The sequence below is a fragment of the Myotis daubentonii genome, chromosome 6 (assembly GCF_963259705.1).
Source record: "Myotis daubentonii chromosome 6, mMyoDau2.1, whole genome shotgun sequence".
Classification (NCBI taxonomy): Eukaryota; Metazoa; Chordata; class Mammalia; order Chiroptera; family Vespertilionidae; genus Myotis; species Myotis daubentonii.
The window spans coordinates 49,184,580-49,208,392 of NC_081845.1; the positions used below are offsets into that span (position 1 = coordinate 49,184,580).

Sequence of the window (23,813 nt, forward strand, 5' to 3'; positions counted from 1 at the left end):
TTAAGCTAGAGGAATACATTTTCTTTTTTTAAAATTTTAAATAGATTAAAAATGGCCCAGCCATACTCAATAGCTAATGATTGCTAGGAAATAACCAGGTAATTTTATTACAGTTTGAAAAGTTATGATTTTTTGTTGGGGAAAATGGGTAATATCTGAATAATTTAAAATTATAAGGTCACCCAGTTTTCCTCAGTGGATAGAGTATTAGCCTTTGGACTGACGGGTCCTGTGTTTGATTCCAGTCAAGAGTACCTGCAGGGGTTGAGGGCTAGGACCCTGGTAGGGGGCGTGCAGGAGGCAGCCAATCAGTGATTCTCATCATTGATGTCTCTACCCCTTTCTCCCTCTCTCTTCCTCTCTGAAATCAATAAAATATTATAAGGTCAAACAATGTAAGCAGAAAGTGTTCCAGTTAACTATAAACCTAAATTAACAATTTCTCATTTTAAACTGTTACCAAAATAATCATTTCAATACATTTATTCAAATAACTTGCTGTTTTTGTTTTTTTACCAAAACAGAGCATTGCTTGTTGGTTTATTGGCTATTTATCTGAAGTATCTAGAAACATCCACTAAAATGTTGATGCTAAGCATGTTGTTACAGACCTTTCACACATTCCGAGAGAAAATACATTAAATCCAATAAAGCAGCACTTTGTATGAAGTCTATGATAAAATGTGAAGATAGATTTATTTGTGATCTAGATTATTTGTAATACATTTTAAATACTATTAGTAAATACTTTAAACAGTATAATTATTAGCTCTTAGATTTTGTGTTCCCAACAGGTCTAACTTAACTGCAGTGGATTAGATTGTAGTTATATGAACACAATTACTGGACCATGGCATGGTCTGTTTGGTGAGCTCAGCCATCTTATCTGATTTGAATTACTCCACAGTCACTCTAATCAATTCAGCTGTGATCAGTGGTTAAATATAGCCGGAAAAAAAATCAGCCGTGAAAGAGTCAATTTAGAGACTATCTAAAAATACAAACATACTGTGAGGAAAATAGATTCTAATGATAACAAAAAAAAAAGGAATAAAACAGCTGAAAATAAGTTGGGTTGAAATATACCTTAGTTTAACACTAGAAAACCTCTAAATATTTTAGGGATTTAAGAAGCAATTTCTCAACATAATGTGCATCTTTCTCTAATTATCTTCTTTCCTTATATATTTTTTGTAGGAACAAGAGAAATAATTTTATACAGAAATTTTCTCTAAAAAAACCCTCTATTTACACCATCTATTCACTCTATTCCTCATTCAAAGAGTAATGGAAAGCATAATCCTCTGCTAAATTTGCTGTGGAAAATCCCATTGCATCTCAAAGCAGTAATCTTTCTAGTCAGAAGATAACATTTTTAAAGGTTGAATCGGACCCCTGTGTTTTCCTTAACTAGACACCTGAGAGTGAAAGGCACAACTGTCAAGATGTCCCCTGACTGGCACTATGGGAAACTTAATCCATTTACACACTAGTGTGATGTTCTTCTAGCAGGAAGCCAGAATATACTAATAAAATGCTTCAATTCTTTATTAAAATTTCTCTGTTTCTTCCCTCCAAAAAAAAAAAAAAAAAAAAAAGGATGTATAGTGCAGTTTTAGGGTTTTGAGGAGTGAGAAAGTAAGCTATTTTCTTAGAAACTAGGTTAGTGAAGAAGCATAGGACAAGTTAGATAATTATAACTACATTCAAATAAAATAAAAAGCATACATCTTGGAACAAGGTAAACATGCATGCATTTTTTAAGGGAAATTATTTTAAGTAGGTCCCATGTAATAAAATGAATTTGTTTAGAATCTAAGGACACACATAAAATCAAAGAACAGTTAGTGACCGAATTTCAAAGAATTAGCTTCAGAATAAAAAAGTGTAAGGGACATCAAACTAAGTTTGGTATTGTCATTACAGAACCTCCCTCCACTTTAAAAGCATATAATACATTTGAAGACTAATTAAAGGATGATTATTTCGTTTGTAGAGAACACAACCTATTCCTATAAAAGAGATGAGACTCTGAAGACTAAGCCAAACTTTTAAGATTAGATCTTTTTTTTCTTTTTTTTATCATCAAATCTAGCATCAATGACTTTAGGACGAAAATCTATCCTAGATGTATATAGGTCTATGTATACACTTATTTGAACACATATTAACATACATCTGAATACTCATATTTTAGACACACACACATATATGTTAAGATTCTTTTGTACTAATGCAGTGCACTGCTGTCATCAATTTTTTCAAGTACTATTCAGAAATTTGGTTTGGTTTCTCAAAAATCAATAAAGAAATGAGAAATGTTTCTTAAAAAGCAGGGCTGACATTATAGGTTTTTTTTATTGAGTACCACCTGACAACTAGATAAAAAACAACAATGAACTGCTCCTGTGGTAAGTGCTATATCAACTGAAAAATATTTACTGTTCCTATTAAAAATGAATTAGCCCAGGCAGCCTTTTAATTGAAATCTTTATCACATTTCCTTCCTATTTAAATGCAAATGTAAAATCCTTTTACAAACTAATAAAAATCAGAAACTAAAAAGTGAACTGTAACTTGTAGTTGGACCTAAAATATATTCAGGACCAACATACAAATGAAATAGTAAAAGTTTTAAAGTGACTTTTATAGAATTCAATATAATTTGGCTATTATTTTAAAAATTTCTAAAATAATTGTTCATTGCAAGTGTTGAATTTATTTTTATGTCAACTAATATGTCAAATATATTTTCTACTACTTTCTTAGAATAGTAGAAAACCATATTTTGTCTTTGATAAACTGTTTATATCACTGTAATTCATTACATGATAAAACTTTTTTTCTACATAGAATATTAATAAATGCTTACATTGTGAATGTAACATTGTATACTTAGGCTTAAGCAGAACAATGCATATATTAGGTATTGGGACCACTGGATGTGACATAAGCCATGGTGTGAAAGAGAAAGAAAAATTGAGAATTGTTTCATGACTCCTATTGCAAGCGAAGGACCAAGGTGCAGTTGCGTTGAATTGATAAATTGGGGGTTATATTTAGCAGTGGCTTTAGTACCCAACAATGCAAAATCTTCATCTAATTGTTTAACCTTTATGGACTTGTAATTCTTAGTTATTCTAACAGCTTTTTAAAAATGTCTGATATGTAGGACCTTTGAGAGCTGCAACTCTTATATTAAACTGATAAGAACAGATACTACACTTGATCTTAGCCAAAAGGCCGAGAAGCGATGAGCAACTCTTATAAGTATACTAGAGGCCCAGTGCACAAAAATTTGTGCACTCAGGGGGAGGGGGGTCCCTCAGCCCGGCCTGTGCCCTCTCGCAGTCTGGGACCTATCAGGAGATAACGACCTGCTGGATTAGGCCTGCTCCCGGGTGGCAGAGGGCAGGCCCAATCCCTAGGTGCAGGCCCTGGTTGGGCTCAGAGCAGGGCTGATTGGGGAGTTGGGGCACCCCCCCCCCGTCATGCACAGAGCAGGGCGGATCGGGAGGTTGTGATGACACCCTCAGTCATGCTCAGGGTAGGGCCGACTGGGGGGTTGGGGCACCGCCCCCTGTCACACTCAAGGCAGGGTCGATGGGGAGGTTGCGGCGCCACCCCCTGTCACGAACAGAGCAGGGACAATCAGGGGGTTGGGGAGCTTCCCCTTGTCACTCACAGAATAGGGCCAATAGGGGAGTTGGGGCACCGCCCCCTGTCACAAACAGAGCAAGGCGTATCAGGGGGTTGGGGCGCTGCCCTCTATCACCGACAGAGCAGGGCGGATCAAGGGGTTGTGGCACTGCCACTCACACTCAGGCCAGGACAGATGGGGAGGTTGTGGCTCTACCCCGTCACACACAGAGCAGGGCCCGTTGGGGGGGTAGTTTGGGGCGCTGCACGCTGTCACACACAGAGCCGTAGGGCAATCAAGGGGTTGGGGAGCTCCCCCTATCAGGCACAGAGCAGGGCTGATCAGGGGGTTGGGGCGCCTTCCCCTGTCATGAACAGAGCAGGGCAGATAGGGAGGTTGTGGCCCCGCCCCCTGTCACACACAGAGCTACAGGGCGATCAGGGGGTTGGGGAGCTCCCCCCTATCAGGCACAGAGCAGGGCCAATCAGGGGGCTGGGGTGCCGCCCCCTGTCACACACAGAGCAGGGCCCGTGGGGTGGGGGTTGGGGCGCCATACCCTGTCACACACAGAGCCGCAAGGCAATCAGGGGGTTGGGGAGCTCCACCCTATCAGGCACAGAGCAGGGCTGATCAGGGGGTTGGGGCGCCTTCCCCTGTCATGAACAGAGCAGGGTGGATAGGGAGGTTGTGGCCCTGCCCCCTGTCACACACAGAGCCGCAGGGCGATCAGGGTGTTTGGGCGCTGCCCCCTGAAGAGTTTGCAGGGACAGCTAGGATCAGAGCCAGCCATGCTAGGGAAGACCTGAAGATGCTACTGTCCAATGGACCTGAGCAGCGTCCTCTCTGGGAAAGATCTAGAGTGTGATTTCGACTGCAGTTCCAGATGAATAGCCTTCTTATGTGCCTGCCCACTTTCCTGAGTTCGGTACTCTGGATTTGTAGCAATTCAGTGACATCCCCACAATTCCTTTCAATAAATTTACTTTCCGAATAAATCACCGAGGTGATACCCATTTCTTGCAAATTAGAAATTTGACAAACATAATGCATGATAAAGAATTTAAAGCATTGTTAAAAGTTCTCAAGTAAAAACTGCTTTAAAATGCAGAGAGGAAGAATGTGGTTTTAAATTTAGCACAACACAACTTAGTTGGAAATTAGAAAAATAATTATTTGATGGAAATCACTGTAAGTCCTGGAAGACTTTGCCATCCATGTATTAACATGGCTTAATTTAACGCTGATCGTTTGCTCCTTAATAATGCAAGAGGGTTGGCAACACACAGCTAACAATACTAATTCCTATATTCATGAGTCTCATCATGGGGTAGAACAGAGACTCCTTTCCTCAACATTTTAAAGGGTTCCAGAACCCTGCTGCTTGGGTGTATGAGACATTGAGGTCTGTGTCTAGAACATTCCCAGACCCATGGAGCTTTGTGATTCTCTAAGAATCTGCTTTCCAGAGACCACTGAATAGTGTTGCTGAGTCGATTCCAAAATTCTGCCTCTATGCAATTAGCAAGGGCCAAAAAGTTAAGTAAAAGCTGAACGCTCATGATTGTGAGGTCAATGGAAAAATAGATATATGTGTTTTTCTGTTGGTATGAAGAGATACAGGAAGCACAAAATGATATAATCCTCCTAAGAGATTCTCTTTATGTCCCGTCTGTGTTGTTGTTTCTATAATCTCTATCCCATGTATTCTTTTCTTTTTCTTTTGCTTTATTTTCTCATCTTGAATTGCCAGCGTCTCCAGTAACTTTCAGGAAAGCTATATATGTGAAGTAAAGTGTTTAGGATCTTGTATTTCTAAAAATGCCTGTATTTTGTCTTTTCTCACTTAATTATTTAGCTGGGTATCTCCTCAGATTAAAAGAAAACTGTTTGTTGTAGACATTTCCAGGACATAGTAGAGAAAAATAATACCCTGATCTCCCCGTGCCCATCACCCAGCTTTAGAAGCTTTAGAATCCATCAACTTTCAGATATACTTGTTTCATCTATTCATACGTGTGTGTGTGTGTGTGTGTGTGTGTGTGTGTGTGTGTGTGTATTTGCAGGAGAGGGGGAAATAACAAAGATTTACATGTTTTTATTTATTGATTTTTAGAGAGAGGGAAAGGAAGGGAGAGAGAGAGAGGGAGAATCATTGATTTGTTGCTACCTTCATTCTTTTTATATATGTTCTGACCAGGGATCAAGCTGCAACCTTGGCATTTTGAGTGGACACTCTAACCAACTGAGATACTTGGCCAGAGCAAGACAGGGAAATTTTTTTAAAAATATATTTTATTGATTTTTTTACAGAGAGGAAGGAAGAGGGATAGAGAGTTAGAAACATCGAAGAGAGAGTAACATAGATCAGTTGCCTATTGCACATCCCCTTGCGGGGATGTGCCCGCAACCAAGGTATATGCCCTTGACCGGAATCAAACCTGGGACCCTTGAGTCCACAGGCCAATGCTCTATCCATTGAGCCAAACCAGTTATGGCAAGACAGGGATATTTTAAAGCAAGTTCCCATAATTATGATGGCTATTATAAGCATGTCAGTATGTATCTATACTAGATAAGAGCTATTTTTAAAAATACATTTTTTATTGACCTCAGAGGGGAAGGGAGAGGGAGAGAGAGCTGGGAACATGAGTGATGAGAAAGAATCATTGATCAGCTACCTCCTGTGTGCCCCCTATCAGGGATTGAGCCCACAGCTTGGGCATGTGCCCTGACCGGAATGGAGCCATGACCGCCTGGTTCATAGGTTGATGTTCAACCGCTGAGACACATTGGCTGGACAAGAGCTATTAAAAACAAAACAAAACAAAACAAAAAAACAAAAAACAAAACAAAAAAAACCACCACAATATCAGTGTCACAATCAATAAGTCAAATATTTTAAAATATTTTTAATAACTAGGTCATGTTTAGTCTTCCTCAACTACCTCTACTTTTTTTAAGAGGCTGATCAGAATAAAGATGCAAGCAAAGAAGACCGACATGAATCAGATTTCAATATCTAACAATTCTCTTGTTGTCCCCATCATCCTAGCATGGATTTTTTGAAGAAATTGGTCTTTGTTGAGCAGAATTTTGCCAGTTGTGTCTTACTGACATTAACGTTTCTATCACTCCACTATCTCATAGTTTCCAAGGTTTATCTGAGAAATTCAAAGAACTCTTTATACACTCTATTCCCTGCCATTCCAGGGACATTGAAGAATTTTTTTTTGTTCCTTTATAATTATATAGCTTGGCTTGTTTCTATTTTCACATATTTTGCTAGGCACTCTATTGGCTCTTCTAATACGGAAACTGTTTTTTGGGTTTTTTTTGAATATTTTATTGATGATTCTCTCTGTTTGTTTCTCAGGTCTATTTTGGGGGGAACTTCATGAATTTGTATGCTGGACCGTCTAGTGTAATTGACCATATTTCTTATAATCTGTCTTACTTTCCATATTTTTCCTTTTTGATGTTTTGTCAGAGAGGTGTCCTCAAGTCTTTTTAAATTTCTAATGAGTTTCCTCTCAGGCTAGCATCATTTTTATTTCTAGGAACTCTTTATTCTTTTTTTCTATGACATCCTCTTATATTTTATGTATATAATACCTTCTCTTCTTATTTTGAAAATATTAATGGTTATTATTTCCCTTGTCTTTTAATAGTCTATGACTCCTCCAAGTTTTTAAAAAATATATCCTGATATTTATTGTTCATGTTAGAGGGTTTTTATGTATATCTGTCTGTCTCTGATTTTCTTCTAAAGTGACAGGCAGCTAACTATAAACTCTTAGCTGTCATGAGGCTCACCATGGGTTTCACTGTAAGGTCATCTGGATAGACCATTTTCTCTAAATATAGGTGTACACATGTCTTTCCTCTTAGGCTATTCAGATTCTCCAGAGAAGGCTTTATCTAAGAACCCTAAAGGCAAGATTTGATGGAAAATGGCTTGCATCTCTGCCTGGTGTATAAATATTCATTATATGACTTGCATGATATATAGAATTTCCTGAATTCTCCCTACTGTTGTCCTTTCTAGGAAATATCCTTTGCTTTACAGACTGCTAAGAATATGTCCCCAGTCTTCTTTGGAGATTAGGAAGAACCATTGTTGCAGGTCAGATTTCTGTAAAGAGGCTCTGAGATTTAACTAGTGTGCAAGATGTTCATTAAGGCAATTCCTTGGTTTTGATACCTGTAGACACCAGGGGAAGAAATTGTACTTGTGCAGAAGGAAAAGTCAAGCTGTGATGTAGTCCCAATGACATATTCAACTGACCCACAGAGAGCTTGGGAACTAGAGTAACCCTTCAGAGTTGTCCCTACTTTGGCTTCAATAGTTAGAACTTTATTAGCTTGCATGATTAGCCATTAGCATGGGCCACCCAGAGTAGCAGTGATACCTTGGATAAAATGGCCTTCTATAAACTGAGGAAGCCCCTGAGGAAACTGACAGCTAAAGTCTGTCTGTGGCAGCACTCAGAACATCAGGGTCACATTAGTGTCCAGCAGTGCAGGCATCCACAGACCTGCAATGGGGGAAGACCGGGGTATTCCTACTAACTCTTCAATAATTCTCCTGTTTTCTCTCTGCCTGTTTTCTCACTTCAAGAAGCATCAGTGCTTCCAATCTCTACATCTTTCTGTGGTTCTGTTGTTTAATTGTGTCACTCCACTCTCCCCACTGCCAGTTTAGGATTCAGCTCTCAGATATGCTATGTCAGTCACATCTATCATCATTCCAGATTCAAAAAAAATTGTTGCTGTTTCTCCCTGTTTTCTTTATCATTGTGAGTTTATGACTCTTTGAAAATCCTCTCTTTCTTTTTAGTGGAAAGCAAAAATCAATGGGTTTATTCAACCCATCATCTTTATTCATATGTCCCTAGCCTCATTCTCATATGAGGAATTTTATGTTTCCCTTTACCTCACATTTTGCTTATTTTTTTCAAAAGTTTACTATGCATTTTAGTTATTTTATATACTTCTTTTTTTCCTATTCATAGATGGATTAAGCGGAAATCATGTTTTCAAAACCTATCTCATAACTTTATTTAATTTTTAAGTATCCTCTAATAGTGTCTTATGCCTTCAATAAGGATTTTTCTACATATAGAAAATAAAGGAGCTCTTACTATCTCTACATAACATATTCTGTTGTAAGATGTTTCAAGGTAGTCATAATAGCTGAAAAGAGCGTTTTTCCCCCCTGAGATTGGGCTCTCTACATTATTCTTTTCTCCTTCTAATGGGATCTGAACATAAACCAGTCCAGGTAGGACTTCTCTCTAAAGAAAAATTGTGTGTATAGTGTAACACTTGTAATTTTGCAAGAAGAAAGTATTGACTTTCTCAAGCGCTGACCCTATTTACATAATATTTATTTAAAACATCTCAGTGTAAAATAAATAACATTTGCATTTTTGCTCAGAATTTTACCTTCTTGCATAATTGAGAATTGAGATAAATATCTTTGGCCTGCCCTTGATCTTGAAATTTATTTTCAAAATACATCTGGAGCCATTCATAAATAAGCATCTATAATATATATTCATATAGCAAATGGATGCATGCCTGCCACTTTAAATCATTAGTGTATTGGGTTTGTCAATTTCCTTCCTACTTCTCAGTTTGGAAAAAAAATATATATATATATAAAAAGAACAAACATTTAGAAAAGGAATAGATATTAGTAATTCAGTTATCATAACACTAATGCTGCTGCTGAGTGCTATGAAAGGGAACATTTATCATGTGTCACAAAATAACAAGGTTAGGATATATCTGAGTAATCCACAAACCATAGAAACAAACCAGTGTGGTTCTTAGATTCAGTGGCTCAGGTCAATCTTGTGAATATAGTTCAAGTGCTTATGTGAAAGTAGCAAACTTTGTCCAACAAAGGAAAGGAACTTTGCTCATTATAATACTAAGTACACAAGGTGATTCATACTTCACACATGATATAAGCTGCCATATAGAAGGATATACTTATGTATAAATAGTTAAAACTGACTTTTTTTTTCTTCCTGGAAATCTAGTAAGTGCTGAATAAGCCTTTTATTTGATCTTCCTTTAATGCAAACCTCAGCTGCTCAGTATAGAGGGAGCTGACAGAAGAAACATATCAAACTCCATCCCCCAAACACTGGTGTAAAAGGTTCCTGTCTGGTAAATGGCAGTCTACTAAGGTTCTTCCTAGACTTAAATCAAAGTACTACACAGAAAGATCTTCCTCCGTGTGAATAGTTCTCTACTCTCTCGGTGAGAGCCCAGGCCTCTGATTTTGTAGCTGGCCTGGTCCTGCTAAGCCCACACTGCACAGTGTGTGGCTTCTCATTCCCTATGGCTCTTGGTGGAACAGGAAGTGATAGGGAGGCAGGGATGCTGTCAAGATCGCCTTACTCTCTCCTCTCTGCAAATAAGGGGCTAAATCCAATCGACACACACTGAGGTAAACAGACAGTGACATATTTGTAGACAAATTGTCATACTGTAGATTATTCACAAAACAAATTGTTTCTGATTTACACTCATAGATTAGAGGGGGGAAAGTCTGCCAGCACTAACAGCTGCTCTTTTCAAGAGAAACAAGCATTTAATGAAAAAGTTAATTTAAAAATAATGTTCCACTGTTACTAAAATTCCTTAGGGGAAACACTTAATACTGCTCAAAACTAAAGGAAAAGATATTTGTTTCAAGTTCATTTTGAAATATCCTAGTTTCCACAGGGAATATAATAGGTCTGCAGTTAAGATCTTGGAATCATTTGAACTTGCTTTATGTTGACAGAATATTTTAAATGTAATAATAAAATAATACCATAATTGTTCAAATATTTTTCCTATGGCTGTCTTCTCATTCATCATGTGTTTAGTAGTTTCCTTACAATAAGATTTGAGCTTAAAAAACATATGTCATCTTCATGGAGAGTCTATTTTGTCAATTAAGATACAAGCATATATATTTCTTGAGGACCATTTACAATCACCTGAAAGGCACCACTGAAACTGCTCACAGAGAGAATTTAAGATCAGGTCAGCTTTCATGAAGATTGTGACCAATTATACTTGCTTCAGGGGGCAACATCACCTTTAATGGTCTCCTCCAGTCTTTGGGAAATCAATCTTTATTGATATCATTGATTACAAACAACCTTCAGGGCTCCACATCCAACTACCTTATTCAGCTCCTTCAGTCTACAATGTCCTCAGTGGATTTTTTTCCAAGGAAATGTCATTTCCTAAATTTTATTTCTTTTGGTTTGGCTTCAAGGTGTTAACTATCTAAATTTGAGGAATCAATTTGAACCTGTTACCTATTCATGGACAAGAGTTAGATGATAACTTGCAAATAGAATGTGCATAAGCTGGTCATTTTACATTATAAACTTTTAAAACTGGGGACATATGTATTTTTGCTTAGTCTGACCTGTCATTGCTACTCTAGTCATACTATATAGCAGCGGTTCTCAAACTGTGGGTCGCGACGCCTTTGGGAGTCGAATGACTCTTTCACAGGGGTCGCCTACGGCCATCGGAAAACACATATATAATTATATATTGTTTTTGTGATTAATCACTATGATTTAATTATGTTCAATTTGTAACAATGAAATTGGGGGTCACCACAACATGAGGAACTGTATTAAAGGGTCGCAGCATTAGGAAGGTTGAGAACCACTGCTCTATAGGCTGACCTAGCCTAACCTAACCTACCACTATATAGGATTAATTTTGCCTCACATTGCCTCTCTCCTTTTCTCTTTCATTATGTTAAGCTATAAAAAATATCCCTGATTTGTATACATTCCCTTGGTCTGATTAGATAGACCAAATATTGCAAATACAGTTTATATTTTGTAACTTATGTCTCACCTTTTAGCATTGCTATTGAAAACCCATAGTTTCTCAATGCATCTTAATCCCATTTCCCTCTTTAATGTCATTATGACTGAATAATATATATACAATCATTTTTGTATAATTTATATTATATAGTATTTGTTGTTTTTAATACTTTAAAACTTAAAGGGTATATATGTCATGTAATGGTTTTCCCCTTTAAGAAGGAACATATATGCTATTTAAAAGCATTTAAAGTGCTAATTTCCTTCTGTATTTCTTTTATTATCTTCAATATTTAATCCCCAATGCAGTGTCTAATTTTTTACTCTCTGGAAAATAGTTAATAACATAATATTTGTCAAAATATGTCAGAACCAGAGGTAGCACCGTAAAATTTTTGAAGTTGTTATTCTTTGTTGTTGACAGTGACAACCTTGATGTATCCAGATGAAACTCTAACCAACTGAGCTACTCAGCTAGAGCAAATCATATATCTTTTTTTTATTTTATTGATTTTTTTTTACAGAGAGGAAGGGAAAGAGATAGAGAGCTAGAAACATCGATGAGAGAGAAACATCGATCAGCTGCCTCCTGTACACGCCCTACTGGGGATGTGCCCACAACTGAGGTACATGCCCTTGACTGGAATTGAACCTGGGATCCTTCAGTCCACAGGCCAACACTCTATCCACTGAGCCAAACTGGTTAGGGCCATAGATCTTAATGTTTAGTTCTGTGATCTTGGAAATGTGATTTTATTACTCTGTGATTCACTTTCTTAAACTGGCCCACCCTCAGAGCATTGTAGCAATGTTTATTTTCATATATATGGCTTAGGGCAGTGTTATATAAATGTTAGTGTTATTATTGGAAAAGGTGGGTAGTAAAGCAACATTTAGAGAGCTAGTATTAAAAGTCTTAGAGGATGTGGAGCAATGTCATCACAGCTGTGGCTTAGCAAAAAGAGCAAAGCAAAGACTCAATCATGAGGACTAAATTTCCAAGGTCAGTTGATTTGAATAAGTACAAGGAAAAAAAAAAGCCTAGGTGTGAATGTTGGATGTAATCTGGATAGGATTGAGATTCCATACAGGGCACTCATGAATGGAAAATTTTCAGGTGGGGCTTGCAATAAGGAATAGAAAGATTTAGTGACAGGGCTCTAGAAAGGCCTTTGGAGGTGATTTGAAAATATAGTCAGACTTTATAAACTTAATTTATTTGGGAAAAATGCTCTGAATTTCAAACTACTTATATGTGAATGTTTAAAAATAATTTCATCTTGCCATGGCTGGTGTGGCTCAGTTGGTTGGAGCATTGCCCATACATCAAAAGGTGGTGGTTCAATTCCTGATCAGGGCACATACCTAGGTTTCAGCTTTGATCCCTGGTCAGGATGTGTGAGCGTGTGAGGGAGGCAACCAATGGATGTTTCTCTCTCACATTGATGTCTGCCTCTCTCTCTCTTCCTCTCTCTCTCTCTCTCTCTCTCTCTCTCTCTCTCTCTCTGTCTGTCTGTCTCTGTCTCCCACTCTCTCTCTCCCTCCCTCTCTCTAAAGAGCAATAAAGTAAAATTATTAACTATAATTTTATTTTAAAGTTATCTTATTTAGCACAATAAAAGTACCTACATATGGTTTCATCTTTCAGAAACAAATTCCAGAAGATTTGAAATATCCAAAGAACTATTAAAATTGCTAAAGAGTACTGAGAATTTAAATTATACATTCATAGTAGCCAATGTTCCATACCACTCTGAGCAGCTCCATGAGGTCAGGCGGGCCAAAGAAACCTTCAGTTTTCTGTTCCTTTATGACACTAGTCCAGATCATCTTTTGCCCTCTCACCTTCTCTCTGTGTTATAGGCTATCACACCACACCAGGCTATTTCCCATTTCTTTCTAATTATGACCATCAAATATACTATAAAGGTATGTGCAAGGAGCCAGCTGGCGTTCAGTCTTTTCATGTTTGCCCACAACCCTGTCAGAGGACTCTCAAAGGCAGCGTGCTGACCTCCCTCTGAAGGGCAGGAGGGGTGAAGGGAACACCTGTTTATGCCTTGTGCTATTGCTACCCAAATTTCGATGGCTTGAAGAAGCAAAGCAGGAGAGGGAAAATGAGAGTGAGATTAGCCTCACACAGAGTGGCTAGACCCTTTTTCTTTCTTCTCAGAGCAGTAGAGGTCACGTAAACCTGAAATGGTCACCCAAATCAGAGCTAAGAGGACAGTTCCAGGTCACTGAAGGGAGGGAGTAGAAGGGAGAAATGATCAGAAAGTTAACTTCTCTCTGCCTAGCACTTCACATTTCCACAGACCCAATTTTATTTAATCTACCCAGCAATATGATGGCTATAAATCCTCTGTAACACAAAATAACTCTCTTCTTTCTCTGATTCAATAAAATACACCAAATAATGCAAAAAGCCTGTTTTTATTATTTTCTAATCCTTATCTAAAACATTTTGTTATGTTGTATTACTTTCTAAAACTTATTTAAACATTTTATCGTTTTTTGTTTTATACCATAGGATATTTTTATTCTATAAGTGAAGCACTTAGTAATTTAAAGTGTCAAATCTAAAATTAACCAAACTTTTCCCTGAGTACCTAAAGAGAAGAGGTGAGTAGGTGAACTAATTTATGAGTTAATAATGGAACCCACACTTTAGAATTAATTAACGAAAAAACAAAACTACTCATTGGTTCATACAAAGCAGAATTGTCCTGAGATAAGCAATAAAGCAGTGCTATAACCATAAAGAGGACAAAAGTAAGCTTTTTAATGCCTACTGCTCATTCTCAGTGGTATATATTTTTACTAGTATTGTTTCTATGTCTTTATAATTGGACTAGTATTTTTCATGTTAATAAGCATGCATCTTTGCCTGCCTGGAGTGGCTCAGCTGGTTAGGTGTCGTCCTGTGCACTGAAAGGTTGCCAGTTCAATTCGCTGTCAAGGCACATACCTGGGTTATGGATTTGAATCCTGGTTGGTGCACATACATACAGAAGGCAATGGATCAGTGTTTCTCTCATATCTCTCTCTCTCTCTCTCTCTCTCTCTCTCTTCTCTCTCTCTCTCTCTCTCTCTCTCTCTCTCTCTCTCTCTCTCAGCTCTCTATCTCTATCTATCTCTATCTCTATCTCTATCTCTATCTCTATCTCTATCTCTATCTCTATCTCTATCTCTATCTCTATCTCTATCTATCTATCTCTATCTCTATCTCTCCCTGCCTACATTCCTCCCTCCCTCTTTTCCTGTCTCTAAGCATGCTCTGTTGTGAGGATTTAAAGAAAGAAATAAGCATGGACTGTTTGCATTTAAATTCTAAGTGTGGCATGGACACTTTTAGAGGACACTTACCATGAAAGTCACATAAGTCAGCTAAACTAATTAATGTATATCAATTTTTCTTGATATCCTTCATTTCCCACCCCATCTCCTTGATGGTTAGTTATAGAATTAGAATGTTGTTATTTTGCATGGTTCATATCCAAAGGCATTTATAAACTTAATTTGCTTTTCACATTCTCATATTTAAGGATTCATGTTAAGATAAAGTGGTAACACATGGCAACTTCCACCAGCCTGGAGTCCCAGCTGGTGGTGCTTGGTTGTTAAATAATCATCCAGCTTTGCTTTTGTCATCTGGAGAAAAGAAGGTTTAATAATGCACTTAAAATGAGAATTTAAAAAATAATAATAACAAGCAAAATGTCCTTGATAATATTTACAGAGGCATAAGATTAGTCATCACTGAAAATGTTTTATCTTCTCTAAAGATAGGTTAACTGATTAGTAGCCAGGAACGAATTTGCACAGCAGTTTAATGGGAGGACTGAAAAGACATAGTCGTGGGAGGAGGTGAGGTCATTAGAATGCAAGTAAAGAGTGACTATGTGCGGTGTCTGGAACACACCCCCTTGAGTTATATGCCATGGGTATTTTTATAACCTTTGCTGTATTACTCATTAAAGAAATACAAGCTTAATTTATTTTGTTAGTGAATATTCACTTTTATTTTCTTGCTAATGTTTTCCCAGAAGTTACATTAATTCCAATAATAGTATGGCAGTTGTTTGGATAAAACTTTAAAAAAAGCATTTCAAAAAGTACCCACACAAACTGATGGGAACAATATTCAGTTTCACAAATAAGGCAGCCAAAGCACAGGAAAGTATTTCAGTAACAATTACAGAGTCAATTAAAAGGTAGAGTCAGTCTGACTTGTTTCTTTCAGCAGTGTCTTGTAGTTTTCAGTGTACCGGTACATCACTTCCTTGGTAAGTTTATTTCCAAATATTTTCTCCTGGTGGAATATACGTGAAGCTGGGTTATAGAATACTATAATGAAGGAGAAATAAATTCTCTTTATCTTATCTGCAATCTTTTTATGCAAACACACTCAAATACATTTTATGCCCTAAATATAAACAGTGTACTTTCACTTCCCATGTCAACGAACCATGAAAACAGATCCTGACAATTCTTCATACTATCAGGAATCCTATAAAAATAAAAATATGTACCATATCCTCTGGCCATAATGCAATGGCATTACAATTTGGTTTAAGTGAACTTTAATGTAAATTGTGGTCTTTGAATGATAGTGATGTATCAATGTAGGTTCATTGATTGTAAGAAATGTCTCATTCTGGTGGAGGATGTTGGTAAAGGGGCTGTGCATGTGTGAGACAGGGGGCACATAGGAAATTTGTACCTTCCTCTCAGTTTTTCTGTGAAACTAAAACTGCTCTAAAAACTAAAGTCTGTTTTTTAAAAATAACAATAAAATCCCAACCACCTTGAATTTACCAAAAATTCAAGCAAGTACAAAAACACACAAACTTCTCTTTTAAAAGAATCCTGATAACAGATTGAAAACTTCAGTTTTATACTGTCTAGAAACAAATATATTGAAAACACTGACAGTGCCTATTAGCACAACTTAAAAAGTTCTCAGACCTATGCCCTAACCACCTTTAATTTGTAAGTAAATATTTAAAATGAAAGACTTACACATTTAATTAACAATGATAGGAAGAGGTGGCCAAAATAAATGGAAGGACATATGGAAAAAGTATTAAAGATAAAACAGAAATCAATGTATTATATAAAAGTATTTAAGGAATACAAAATAATAAAAATTTTTATTGTAAATCTACAACAATCTTAAGAAAAAAGGTGACTAATTATAAATTTACACTCTCAAAAATACAAGTGACTAAATAATTTGAATAAAGGGACATTAAAGTAATTATAAAATGACAATTTGTTAAATACTATTTAAATAAAATTGAAAATCCTGGATGAAGCAAATACTATCCAAAAATATATATTATCCATAATGTCCAATGTAGCATCAAAATCACTAGTTAATCAAAGTTGAACCAGTATAACCATGAAGAAACACAAAATGGGAGAAAGTATTTGCAGTGCATCTTAATCCTATTAAAATATTAAAAAGACTTTACAAACCCACATAGAAAAACCAGAAAATATAATATCACTAACCCAGAAATGCTATGCATCATAATTTATTATAACCTTGAACTCATTTCCAAATATAGATTAAACATTTTTCAACTCTCTATGAATATCTCATAGTTAAATCTATGAGGCAAACTTGGGCATATTCCTTCTTTTAGAGACCGTTTCTTACCCCAGTCAAAGGAACATTCAGATTTTTTAGGAAATGAGCTATATTTTAATAATATTCATTGGCCTTCCTAATATTGAAATCACATATGATGACTACACTCTGACTTTTACACATTCTTCGTCATCTTGAATAGTATGATATGGAAATTAATACATACTAATCACCAAGCTCATATCATTCACAACGGTGGACAGTTTTCATTATGCAAAAATATTTTATTCTTATAGCAATTCTTGATAGATGGGAAAGATGTTTGTTTGTTTTTTGTTTGTTTTTACTGAAGATGGAGAAATAGAGATCAGAAAAGTCAGGGAACTTCAAAATGATGGAAAATAGTTTGGAGCAAAAGTGGTATTTGAACATGGTTGTCTGACTTCAAAGTTCATGGTTTTCTAATGTGCTGTAGTGGGAAAACCTGTATGTGCTGAGAACCTCAGACTTCCATCGGGAGGCAGCACAGCATAATCATCAGGACCATATGCTCTGGAGTCAGACTGCCTGCCTTGGTCTGAATGCTAGTTTCAGCACTTGCTGCCTATTTGAGCTGGGTAAGGAAAGTTATTTAAAATGCCTTAGCACTACTGTCTGGGTATAAAAGTAGTTTATGTTCTATCAGGTTATTATGAGGAGTAAACTAATGAATCTAATTATTAAAATTAATTAATGAAAAAGATTTAGTAGTACATGAGTCATGGTACTTAATAATTGTTCATTATAACCCTGATTTTGTTTTATCTTTATAGTTGTTTTATTATTAAATTTTAATTTTATTTTAAAAAATGAAATCATGTTGTGATTTGTTCTAAAGAAAGCAAATTCAATAAACACAGTTACTGAAATAATTTTCTAATAATAACTACAAATAGTATAAACTACTGCTCAGATTGTTTTCTCAAGCTCCTTGCTGTACTTATTTATGCTTTGGAGAGGGATGAAATAGTGTAGTGGCTTATTAAATCTTTATGTTTTACCAATTCCTTATTTTATTGCTACAAATTAAAAAGATACCAGATGGAAATGACACTATTTTAATGAATTATCTACTTCAGAGCTGTATAAAAAAGGTAAGTATATATTATTAGCAGAGATAATTCTCACAGAGGAGTTTAAAAAAAAAGTTTAGAGTCAAATTCAGTTAACACTTTCCAAACAATATTGGGAATAAAAATAAATGTTTAGAGCAAAGTTACACAACTAATATAAAATGTCTGTTAATGAGTAATGTTGTAGGGGTTTTCAACATCCTTCAGCACTGAAACTCTTACCACTGCCTTTAAGAATTTAGTCTTTCATCCTAACAGGACTCAATTTTCATATTTTAAACTCCCTCAAAATGTTTATTTGATGTTCCACAATTTCTTACCTTGAATTAAATGAAAAAAAGATTGGATAAACATTTCATTTTTCTTTGTGGAACAGATTTGGTTATATTTAAAAGTTCCTAATCATTTCAAAATTATTTTAATTTTCTAATTCATATGGCTGCTATAAAAAATAAACTGACATCATTTCTCATTTATAAGATTCCTTTCCCTTTCTTCTTGGTGATGTTGTTTACTTTTTATGAGGTACTTTATAAAAAAGACTATTTTAGACTTTTTCAATTTGAAAAACAACATCAAAAGCAACAGAAAATTAGAGTCAGTCTAAGGTGAAGAGATTGGCTCATTTTCTGTTCTTATCTTTGCCTTATATAAACTTAGCAAAACAACAATAACAACAAACAAACAAAACAAAAAAAGCCACTTAATGTATCAGTGTCATCTATAAAAGTAAATATTTCTTACAATATGTTTCCTCAGGATTTGATTAAGGATTTTTGGCATTATGTTTGTTATGTGGTTCAAAGCTCTTTGATAAATATATTATAGATAGTAATATAAGAATTATTTATTTGTTCATGTAACAAAAATGTATGTGAACTTTCCCTGAATCAGGACATTTCTCAGCTCTGAGACAGCAAAGATCATGTCCCCCATTCTTAAAGCACTTGTGTCCTGGGTGAGGTAAGAGGATACGTGAGAAGTAACAACTAAATATATCATCCAAGCAATTTCAGCTTGCGGGTAGTTTTATGGAGAAACTAATGTTGAGTAAGATTGGAAGGGGGAAATGGCCTTAGGTTGTGTGTGGTCAGGGTACAAGGATTAAGAACTGAGATAGAAACAGGAGGAACCTGCTACTTGAGGATCCAGGAAGAGCCTCTGTACTAGAAAAGGGAGAAAAGATGACTGTGGCTTCTGACTGACAGAAAGAATATAATGTGGTCAAAACCTAGATACGTGTATAAAGTACCTGGAGATCAAGTCCTGTGAAGACTTGTAGGGTTTTCATTGTTAATTTTCAACAATATACACAGGTGTAATTTTCCTTTCAAAAGGATCACTGTATCACCATGTATCCCTCTTATACTCTCCTTCACCTCCACCCACCCCCTACCACCACCTCACATTAAAAGAAAAAACTAACATAAAATAGCCCTCACCGGTTTGGCTCAGTCGATAGAGCGTCAGCTTGCGGACTGAATGGTCCCAGGTCTGTTTCCGGTCAAAGGCATGTACCTTGGTTTCGGGCACATCCCCAGTAAGGGGTGTGCAGGAGGTAGCTGATTGACGTTTCCCTCTCATCGATGTTTCTAACTCTCTATCCCTCTCCCTTCCGATCTGTAAAAAATCAATAAAATATATTTAAAAAATAAAATACTTTAAAAAACACACACAAAAAAACACTAACATAAAATAAAGAGAAAAAGAACAAAATAAAATGCTCACTGTAGCTTCTTATTTGTGAATGTGTTATATTGAGAAAAGGAGAATTTGGAAATTCCATCATTGTAGTTATGCAGGTAAGAAAGGATAACTCATGGAGGTTGCAAAGGATGAAGATAAGTGACCAGATGTGATCTCTAATTTGGATAGAATCCATGGAGAACTGAATGTCAAAGTCTGGATGATGTAGAGGACTCAAATATGATGCTACTGCCTTTTGATTCTGAGTAATTGGGTGGTTGATATTGCCAGTGACTAATGTGAGGAAGGAGAGTTTTAGTGAACTAGTGTTCTCTCACTATGGTAGCAATACTAGTATTCTTGTTGTTTTGTTTTGTTTATTAAATCTTTATTGTTCAGATTATTACAGTTCTATTCTAGTATTCTTTATCATCACTTTCCTCAAAATTCCTCTAATTAATATTAATTCCATTAATCCTGCAAATTTGCCTGTGTAGAGTGGTGTTGTTTTAACAAGATTAATACATGTTCTTAGTTCCCAGTGCTAGTAATTATCAGAATAGGGGAAGTTTTCTGAAGAAACTTCTGATAGGAAACTATTAGCATGTGCTCAAGGCATAAAAATCAGTGCAAACACTATAGAGAACTTTTCAGGTTTAACAGACCATCCATAGTGGTAGAGTACAAGAACACCCATTAATAACTAAAATATGCAGAGAATAATAAAAATAATAGCAATACATTAAATTAGGAAAAGGAAAATTAAAGTCTCTTCCTCCCTTCCTCTGCATAATTTTATTTAACCCATGATCATTGCTCTGGTTATCTATTGCTGCATTATGAATTATGTCAAAATTTAGCAACTTAAAATGACAGCAATCTTACTTTTGCTCACAAGTTTGCAGTTTTTGCAGGACTCGACAATGGTTTTTCTACTTGATGTAGCATCAGCTGGTATGGATCAAATAAGGTTGGAGGATTTACCTCCATGGTGGCTCACTCACATAGCTGGCCAGTTGGTGTTGGCTGTCAGCCGGGAGCTCAGTGAGGGTGTCATCTGGGTGCTTCAGTTCATCACATGAGCTTCTCCACGCGTGTGCATGTGCTTCTTCAAAAACTGGCAACTGATTTCATTCAGTGGGTGTTCCAAGAGTGTTAGCCTTAGAAGTCCCTGAACATCTGTGCAATATTCTATTGTCCCAACAATTCAAGGCACTGTTCCAAGGAAAGAGAATAGACTCCACCTCTCAGAAGAAGTAGCAAAGAATTTGTTGTCATCTTTAACCTACCACAGACCATCTTATTAAGTCCACCATGCTACTAATAAGCAAATAAGTAAATACATTAAAAAGTGTATTTTGCTGTTCTTCCTTCTTGCATAATTGCTATTAAGGGCATTTCCAGTAAACTTTGCATAGGAACTCATGAGTATGCTTTCTGGTCTAATGAAGATTTGACAAAGGAAATCCATACATGTGGGATTAACCATAAACTCAATTGCAGGTGATTATGACAAAAATTTTTCAAGTAGCATTTCCAATACAATGATTCAATGCTAGAAAACAAGTTGAAATGCCAAATAATGTTCAGTTGTGTCCTCAGATAACATTTTTCTAATTGCAGTTCTTGCTTTAGAAAACAACAATTAGAAAATTACATATGCTGAGAAAAGAGGCTCAGAAAAGCCCTTGAGATGCTGGTTCCCCTTTGTTAATGAAGTCATACAATCTGTCTTTACTTATTAGGATTTTTAAGCAGAGAACAGCTGAAAAGTAAGGCCTATTTAAAATGAAATTACAGAAAGGCAGAAAAGACTTTGATAAGTATATTTGAAAGAGGAGTATTTTTTCACCTGTTCATGTGGTGAACATCTGTGGTTTTTTGGCAATGGTGTTTCCACTCAAAAAGAAACTCTAGTTCAAAGACTCATCCTTCCTTGTATCTATTTCTTTGAAGTGTTCCCTTGGATCCATGGGTAGCCAAACGATTTTGGCATGTGGGATATGGATTCATTACAAATTGAGTCTCAGGATTCAATATTTTATCTTCTATTCTGTCATTACCTGCTTATGCTTTTAACCAGGTTGTTTGACCACTTAGCCTTGCAGTTGAGCAGAAAGGCCACTTCACAGGCAAAACAATAGTGAGTGTAACATGAGAGTCTTTGCCCACAAATTTTCACATGAAAAGAAATGGGAAAAAGATGGTGAGATTGTTAACTGATGGTGATAATAGATACTAGACAATAGAGAAGACATGCATGCTGGTAGAGTAAGGGTTTCTGATATACTTACATGACAGTGATTACACTGCCTGATTTTGGAAATCGCCAGTAGTGAAATGCAGCTTGCTCTTTGAAATTTTTTAGGAATAAAGTTAAAATTCTATTAATTCAAATTATGACTTTAAGGCCGCCGTGGGCAAACTACAGCCCGCGGGCCGGATCCGGCCCGTTTGAAATGAATAAAACTAAAAAAATAAAGACCGTGCCCTTTTATGTAATGATGTTTACTTTAAATTTATATTAGTTCACACAAACACTCCATCCATGCTTTTGTTCCGGCCCTCTGGTACAGTTTAAGAACCCATTGTGGCCCTTGAGTCAAAAAGTTTGCCCACCCCTGCTTTAAAGCAAAAAATCTAATGTCCACTCTTAAAGCATACAAAACAACTTCTATATAAGGGTTAGAAGAGCAGAATCATTATATACATTTTCAGTCATAATATCTTTCCTAATAATAGACAAACATGTAAATGGACTGTCCCTCTGCTACACTCACCAGCCAATCAGGAGAGTATGCAAATTAACCCAACAAAGATGGCGATTAATTGCATAAGTAGGCGCGAAGCAGCGGAGCGAAGACTGAAGGCTTCAGCCAGAGCGAAGGCCTGGGTCCTGGGTGCCGGAGGAAAACTGGTGGCAGCAGCCAGGGGAGGGGAAGGCCTATTGCATGAATCTATTCATGCAACGGGCCTCTAGTTAGGTTAATAAAACCCAGTCATTACCATTGACAAGCAGATACCATCCTGGGTTCCTAGGTTTCAAAAAACCTTAGATTAATCATAAATCTAGGGAGTCTGCCAATGTGCATTTAGAAACAACCTCAGATTTTTTTTAATATATCAGGATAAATAAATATTGGCCTTTATTAGTGATAATGATTTCTTCCAATTTTTTTTTTTTGAAATTGTACATGGTAAGAAGTTTCACCCTGGCTGAAGTGGCTCAGGGGTTGAGCATCAACCTATGAGCCAGGAGGTCAGAAGGTCATGGTTCTTGATTACCAGTCAGGGTACATGGCAGCGCTGCGAGCTTGATCCCCAGTAGGGAGCGAGCAGGAGGCAGCTGATCAGTGATGCTCTCTCATCATTGATGTTTCTATCTCTTTCTCCCTCTCCCTCCTTGATATCAATAAAAATATATTTTTAAAAATACTTTCAAAGAGACATATTATTACAATATGCATTTATTAGATTCTGTATTTCTCTCACATAATAAAATTTCTCAGAATTTTTGCTAAATGAATATTAATTTTTTCCTCTTTAATGGAAAGGCCACACTGTAGTTAAGAAGCTATAGCTTTAAAATAAGAAAAGGATGATCAAAACTGAGATAAAAAAATATATCTAAATATTCAGTCAAGTATTGAATTGATCTTACTGCCAAGAATAAAATACATCATATAGTTGCTTCATTTATTGTCCAAAACATTTTACCCAATAATAAGCAGTATAATTGTTAGGGTAATTTTATGATTTATATTGGTATACTAACATATTTTGATCCAAGTGACAAAAATGGTGCTAGATGACCCTCTTTATATTTTGAGAGAAAGGATAAATTCTTTACATGTTTCACCTTTAAGACTGAAAAATGTGTCTAAGCATAATTTAGTGTTTATTATTTAGTATTTACATATAGT

The 23,813-nt window shown here is 36.2% G+C and overlaps 1 pseudogene; it reads right to left on the bottom strand.

The window, feature by feature from the left end:
* Positions 1 to 3,101: 3,101 nt before the first annotated feature.
* LOC132237864 (U2 spliceosomal RNA) lies at positions 3,102 to 3,255 on the bottom strand (annotated as a pseudogene).
* Positions 3,256 to 23,813: the final 20,558 nt, after the last annotated feature.